The following is a 6954-nucleotide window of genomic DNA, read 5'->3' on the forward strand; positions in this document are numbered from 1 at the left end:
CTGGAGAACCTAGCGAGAGAACATGGCTACAGAACCTGGCTGGAGATCCTAGACAGAATTTGGCTGGAGATCCTGGCTAGAGAAACCTGGCTATGATGATCACCTGAAAGCTGCCTCTGTGTCATTCCTTCTTCGCCGACTCCGTCCACACCTTTGGATGGACCCCAGCAATGAATAAATATTTGGTAACCTCTAAAAAACAAACAAACAAACAAACAAACAATAAATAAATAAATAAAGGGTCGCGGCATTAGGAAGGTTGAGAACCACGGTCTTAGAGTCTTTAAATTACAAAGATGTAATAGAATTCTCTAAGAGGAAGCATTTTCCCAATTTATTTGATTATGTAGCCCCATTTTTATGGGAATCATACAGGGCTGGTGTTCTTGGAACACAGGTTAGGAAGCACAGATCTGGTGAGTTTTGGAAGAAAAAGTTGGATTCCTCAGGTCCAGCCATCATTTAGCATTTACTATTTTGTGGTACCTCCAGAGCCATCTCTCATCTCCATTTATTTCTCCCTAAAGTAGGACTTCCCCTTTTACAAATGTCAGAGAATGAAGCTCTAAAGAGTGATTTCCAGCTTCCATTCAAGTGAAAAGTTCAGCTCCCAACAGGACTAGGCAACATCCACAAAGCAAACCAAGCAAGACCCACGGGACCAAGGCATTATCGGGCCTCTCAGGATGCAGGACACCGCTCCTCCTTCCCTCCAATCAGAGAAGCTTAAAAAGTGCAGGTTACTCCACAGACCACCAGAAGGTACAGGCATGGAGAAAAGAGACGCTGCCACTTACACAGAGAATAAGAGCTCAGCCCATCCAAAGTGACTCTGCCTAGGCTCCTGTCCATGCACTTGTCAAAGGCCAGCCCAGCCCATGGAGGGGGAGAAGAATTGGAGAGGATCAGCTTTTTATTTTCATGTAAAAAGCACTTGCCCCCGGGTTATAAATGTTATTGCATTTGTGTAGCACTTTACTGCTGCCCTCAGCTTGCAAGCATCACAGGACCCCAGTGGCAGTACTTTTATAACCCTTGATCAATAGCTTATTTCTATCGCCTTCAGTCCCAGCTGCCAATCCGTTCTGTATAATGTGGAAGGCAGACTTCGCTGCTCTCCAGCTGTACATGTTATGAATGTAAACTCTAAGAGTAACATATGTATGTGTGTGTGTGCATTGAGTGGGGGACATGGGAATTTTGAACAGGGAATGACAAAAATGGGCCCCTTGTTCTTGTTCTTGGAGACTACCACAAAGCTGTCTCTTTTACTAATGAATCTCTCTCTCTCTCTCTCTCTCTCTCTCTCTCTCTCTCTCTCTCTTCCTACCTAGAGGGAATCTAGCACAAAGTAAGTGCTCAGGAAATATTTGTGGGTCTGGTTAGCAATGGGAGGGGAGGAAGAGAGCCCCAGAACATTCTCCTGAGGCTGCTTGAGCAGAGCAAAGGATGAAGGCTTCGTGCTGCCCACAGCACTGGGGACCACAGACAGTACTGTGTGTCTGCTTGCTTTGAGGCTCGCTGCTAGGCACCATGGGAATCAGAGAAATCAGATGACTGATGGAACCAGCTACTGCTGTTCTGTATCGCCCGAAGCACAGTCTGCCAGGCAACCCCTTAGAGGGCAGATACTCCCCTCACCGTCACCCTCCCCCCATCTCAGAAGCCAGTTTTAGGACCAGCCCACTCTAGGAGAGGCCTTGAAGCAAGACCCCAAGGCTCCCCAACATTCTCCAGCGCCAGCGAACTGGCTCTGGCTCGCAGTAAGGCAGCCAGGCCTGCCCTTGTCTGAACCTGCGTCCTTGAGGCTCAGCCAAACCTCCCCGGGCTTGGCGGAGGGATGTTGAGGTGACATTCTCCTCCTGCCACTCAGCATCTTTTAAACAGTCCTCCTCCACCTTGGGAGAGTACGCATGAACTCACCGGAGACTGGGGCCTCGGGAGCTGAAAATTCCCTTTCTCTCTCCGAGAGGAATTCGTCGCAAGTGAACAAAACACACCTCCCATGAAAAATCAGGATCTGGGATGTCGGCAAGTGCCTTCTGGCGAAGTTCTTTTGGTTGCCAGTGGTAGGAGTCCACGTCAGGCAGAGTTCGTGAACAAGGGACTTTGCTGGGAGGATATCGGGGTGTCTCAGGGGGCCGGGAGGACCTGGCCCCACGCCCTGGAATGGGTGGGAAGGAGGATCAGTGACTGCCCATGTCTGCCTGCTGCCAGCTGCACTAGTTTCCTCCTCCTTGGGCTCAACCCGAGTTCACAGCCTGGGCGGGGCGGGGGGGCCGGGGGGGGGGCGCAGGAGGTTGGCACAGGCCCTTTTGGCTCTGGACCACACCGCCTGTAGTGCACCGTGAATTAATATTTTTAATAAATCCTGTAATTATCCTGTGAACAGAACATTTTTGTGGCACTATGTTTTTTGTGTTAAAAGCATTAATTTGTTCAATATAAACATTAAATACACACCATCCTTTTTGTAACCTTGTTTCTTAATGCACCAGGAACCTCACGAAATACTAGCGGGCTCTAAGGCCCTAGGAGGTGCGCTCTGCTCTGTGTAAACCACCCCGCGCCCCCTCCCCGCCCCCCACCAGACTCCCGGGGTGGCCAGCCAGACCGCAGCAGCTCTCAGGCCCAGCTCCCACCGTCTAGGAGACAAGGTTCCGCCTTGCTCTGCGTGAGCCAGAGGTTCACCTGGCTCGGTTTGCCGTGATATTGCAAGAAGAAAAAGGGCTTGTTATGGGCTAGACAGACAGACACCCCACAATGTATCCACTATACTGTCAACTTCGTGGGTTCACCCTGAGCAGATGCCCAGATGCTGCCAGTCTCCAGCTGGGCAAGCAGAGGACCCCACAGGGATGTGGAATCGCGGGAGGAGGGAGGGGCTCACCTTGGAGCTCCATTTTCATAAGACTCTGCTTTCTCTAGTCTTGTCTTTCTAGTTTTTCTTTATGTTCTGGTTTTTTTTTCTTTATTTGTAATTTACTATTTTATCATATATTTTCTTTTGGGTCAAAATCCTTTGTGGCACAAAAGGCAAAAATAAATAACTAAATAATGTCAGGGTTTGTATTTAATGGCATCAAATCAACACACTTCTTGGATCCTAGCTGTCCTTCCTTCCTTCCTTCCCTCCCTCCTTCTTTCCCTCTTTCTTTTGTTTTTTAAGAATAACATTTTTCCATAAAAGCAATATGAATTATCTTTTTAAAAATATGTTTAAGCAGGGAAGTATGACCATAAAGTAAAAATCATCAAATGCCCGCCATCCCCCACCCCCACAAGCCCCCACCCTAATCCAAGAGATAACTGCTGTTAACATCTTGGTGTACAACTTTCCAGGTAATTTTCAATAAAATTAACCCCATTTTTAAAATACCCTACTATAACATTGACTCGTATCATATTTTTAAACTTAGCAATATATATCTTTCTTTTTACATCATTGTATATTATTCTGGAAACATTTTATTTTTGAAACTGGAATCAGCTTTATTATTTTGATATATAAAATATTCAACCAAAACAGAGAAATAAAGATCCCTCTCAATCCCACTTCCTGAAGATAATCACTATTATTAAAAAAGAAATCCTTCAAATATATATATGTATGTATGTATATATATATATATATGGTGTTTACATAAACGGAGTCATAACACATAGTGTTTTGTAATCTGTTTTTCCTACTTATCACTAGATCGTGAGTATCTTTCCATGTCAATACATACAATGCATCATCCTTCTTAATGGCTACATAGAATTCCATCTATTGAATAAATGTTCATAATTTATTTAACTACCTATTGTTGGAAACATTTGAGTTATTTCCAATTTTTTTACTATTATAAGGAATACTACACTAACCATCATTGTATACACATTTTTATCATGTCTGATTATTCCCTTAGAATTCCTAAAAGGAAAATTGCTGAGAAATATAGGCTACATCTTTTAAAATTTGATTCATATTAAGTAGTTCTGTAGAAAATTGTACCAATTTACATTTCACCAGCATGTATGAGATAAGGTGATTCTGCACACCACCCCCAGCATTGGCCATTATCACTCTTTCTTATCCTTGCCAGTATGATGGCTAAAAAATAATATTTTATTGTGGTTTCAATCTGTAAGTCTTTCATTATTGGTAAGATTGAGCATGTGTTTATACCTTTACTTGTCAGTTGAATTTCATTTATGAATTATCTGTTTATGTTCTTTGCCTGTTTTATTTTTATTAAAGTATTCTCTTATTTTCCTATTGGTTAGTAAAAGTCATTTATATATTAAGACCATTAGCCTTGACATCTATGTTGCAATTATTTTTTTCTCATTGTGTCTTTTGCCATAGAAAGTTTTTGTTTTTACGTATATGTATCAGCCCTAGGAAAAGAAAGTCAAGTAGCAGGGGCTTGAATCATAAAATATTAACAATGTAATTAACCTGAAATCCAGAGGTATGTGGTCTCGGAATTGGTTTGGTGGTTCAGAGATGTCACCAGTCTCTACACCTTTCAGATTTCCCATCTACAATGTGTTGGCAGTGTCTCCCCTTGTAAGATGAGACGGCTGCTACACCCTCAAATATTACATCGTCATACTTCAATCTAGAAGGAAAAGCATGGGGACATTTTTTTTCAGCTCACAGATCTGTTATCTCACCAGGAAGGAAAATCTGTCCCAGTAGTGCCCAGCAGATTTTTATTTACATCTCATTGATAACCAGTAGTGTCTGCCAAAATAGTCAAACCTGTCAATCATTTCCTCCATGACTTGTGGCTTATTATCATATTACCAAAGGCCCTCCCCACCCCCGAAATTATTTTAAAATGTACTTCAGTTTTATCTTTGTGAATGTTCCAGTATTTTGTTTCTTTTGTTAATTTCCAAACCTTTTAATTATCTGGAATTTATTTATTCTGAAATTTAGATTGAGATAATTCTGCTTTTTTCCCTAAGGATATTCAGTGATACCAATAACTTTTATTAAATAATCAATACATTCTCCCACTACATTGAAATACTAACTTTACTATATAACTTCCCCTAGGTCTAGGGGGTCTATCTCCATTATCTGTTTTGTTTTGTTTTCTGTATCAGAACCACAATGTTTTTAATCACTAAAGTTTTATAGGTAGTTTTTATATCAGGTAGAACAAGTAATTTTTTTCTTCATAATTTTCTTGGCTATTTTCCATTTGTTTATTCTTCTAAATAAATTTTAGGATTAGTTTAACTAGTCCCCTCCCCCTGTAACAAATGTTCTTTCTTCGGATTTTGATTGGGATTACATTAAAATTATAGATTAACTTTATTTTTTATATGTTCTTATTGATTTTAGAGAGTGGAGGGGAGAGAGAGAGAGAGAGAAGGAGAAAAAGAAAACATTGATCAGCTGCCTCCCGCATGCATTCACTCCAATTGGGGATTGAGCCGGAAACCTAGGCATGTGACCTGACCGGGAATCAAGTCTGTGACCTTTCAGTGCAAGGGACAACACTTAACCAACTGATCCACACAGGCCGGGCAATTACAGATTAATTTTAGAAGACCACACATCTTTACCAGTATTTAGTCTTCACTTCCAGGATCACGGCATGTGCTTCCCCATTTTTAAAGTTTTCTGTATGTCCTTTAGGAAGGTTTTATAGCTTCTTCATAAATATCCATTTTTGCTAAGCTTATTTGTATTTTATTTTTATGCAAATTGTAAATGGGACTTTTATGTTAATAGGAAGGATAAGGAAGGACCACTCTGGCTGTCCTTCAATATACCCTATTTGGTTATGATTGTTTCTAAATATCATTTGACTTAATTTGCTGATATTTTATTTAGCATTTATTCCCAAGAGAGGTTGGGCTATTTTTATCCTTTGAAGGATTTTTATAATAAAGTTTGTAAATTTATAAATGAATTAGGGAACTTGCAATCTTTACCTTCCTTTAGAACTGCATTATCCAATACGGTAGCCACTAGCCATGTGCAGCAATTGAATATTTGAAATATGGTAAATGCAACTGATTATCTAAATTTCTAATTTAGCCCTAGCCAATTTGGCTCGTGGATAGAGCGTTGGCGTTGGCCTACTGGCTGAAGGGTCCTGGGTTCGATTCTGGTCAAGGGCATGTACCTTGGTTGCAGGCTCCTCCCCAGCCTGGGACTGGGTTGGGGTGCGTTCAGGAGGCAACTAACTGATGTGTTTCTCTCACATCGATATTTCTCTCTGTCTTTCCCTCTCTCTTCCACTTTCTAAAAATCAATGGAAAAATATCCTCAGGTGAGGACTAAAAATATAAAAAAAAATAAAAATAAATGTCTAATTTAATTTAACTTACATTTAAATTTAAAAACTGATCCTCGATTCAATTACTGGGAAGCTTAAGCATATTTGGAACAACATGGATATGTGAACCTACCTTTCAACTGTAAATGTCATGAAACCTAACTCTTCAGATATCAGTATTTCTGATAAAAATGAAGCATCTGAATTGGGATGTGCTATAAGTGTAACATACACAGTGGAGTTCAAAGACTTAGTGTGAAAAAATAACATAAAATATCACATTTAAAATTTTTATATGATTACATGTTGGAATGATACTTTTTATATATTGGATTAAATAAAATATATCATTAAAATTAATTTCACCTGTTTCTTACTTTTTTATGTGGTTACTAGAAAATTTTTAATTACATATGAGGCTCGCATAATAATATTGACACTACTGCTCTAAATTTTTAAATAATAACAATTATCTGATCCTTAATATTTCCTAGGACTACACTTGTTTTTTGTAACTACATGTTGTCCCATCAAATGAATGAACTAAAATGTGCTTAATTAATCTGTTATTGTTATATATTTAAGTTATCCTTTCTCCCTTTTATTCTTCCTTTCTTTTAACAATTATGAACAATTCTGTGTTTAACAGATTTATGGCTGTTTCTTTGTG

At 39.9% G+C, this 6954-nt stretch overlaps 1 long non-coding RNA gene across 4 annotated transcripts in view; it reads left to right on the plus strand.

The window, feature by feature from the left end:
- LOC102771861 overlaps positions 1-2943 on the plus strand; it is a 9699-nt gene extending 6756 nt beyond the window's left edge. The window contains exon 3 of one of the 4 annotated variants that reach the window (XR_001515291.1): positions 2499-2943. This is a non-coding gene — a long non-coding RNA (uncharacterized LOC102771861). Of the gene's footprint in view, positions 1-527; positions 1285-2498 lie in introns of those variants that run through there. The other 3 variants (XR_001515288.1, XR_001515289.1, XR_001515290.1) reach the window with 3 other exon arrangements.
- Positions 2944-6954: the final 4011 nt, after the last annotated feature.

This window comes from Myotis davidii, unplaced genomic scaffold (genome assembly GCF_000327345.1).
Source record: "Myotis davidii unplaced genomic scaffold, ASM32734v1 scaffold265, whole genome shotgun sequence".
Classification (NCBI taxonomy): Eukaryota; Metazoa; Chordata; class Mammalia; order Chiroptera; family Vespertilionidae; genus Myotis; species Myotis davidii.